This window comes from Rhinopithecus bieti, unplaced genomic scaffold, assembly GCF_001698545.2.
Source record: "Rhinopithecus bieti isolate Rb0 unplaced genomic scaffold, ASM169854v2 scaffold_39317, whole genome shotgun sequence".
Lineage (NCBI taxonomy): Eukaryota > Metazoa > Chordata > Mammalia > Primates > Cercopithecidae > Rhinopithecus > Rhinopithecus bieti.
In genome coordinates, this window is record NW_016816467.1 from 309,775 (window position 1) to 310,149 (window position 375).

The window sequence follows — 375 nt, forward strand, 5'->3', positions numbered from 1 at the left end:
CAAGTCTTTGTATTGACATATGCTTTAATTTACCTTGGGTAAATATTTGGGAGTGGAATGTCTAGGTCATATGGTAGGTGTGTGTTTAACTTTATAAGAGACTGTCGGCCGGGCATGGTGGCTCACGCCTGTAATCCCAGCACTTTGGGAGGCTGAGGCGGGCAGATACCTGAGGTCGGGAGTTCGAGACCAGCCTGACCAACATGATGAAACCCCGTTTCTACTAAAAATACAAAAATTAGCCGGGCACGGAGGTGTGCGCCTGTAATCCCAGCTACTCGGGAGGCTGAGGCAGGAGAATCACTTGAACGTGGCAGGCGGAGGTTGTGGTGAGCCTAGATCGTGCCATTGCACTCCAGCCTGGGCAACAAGAGC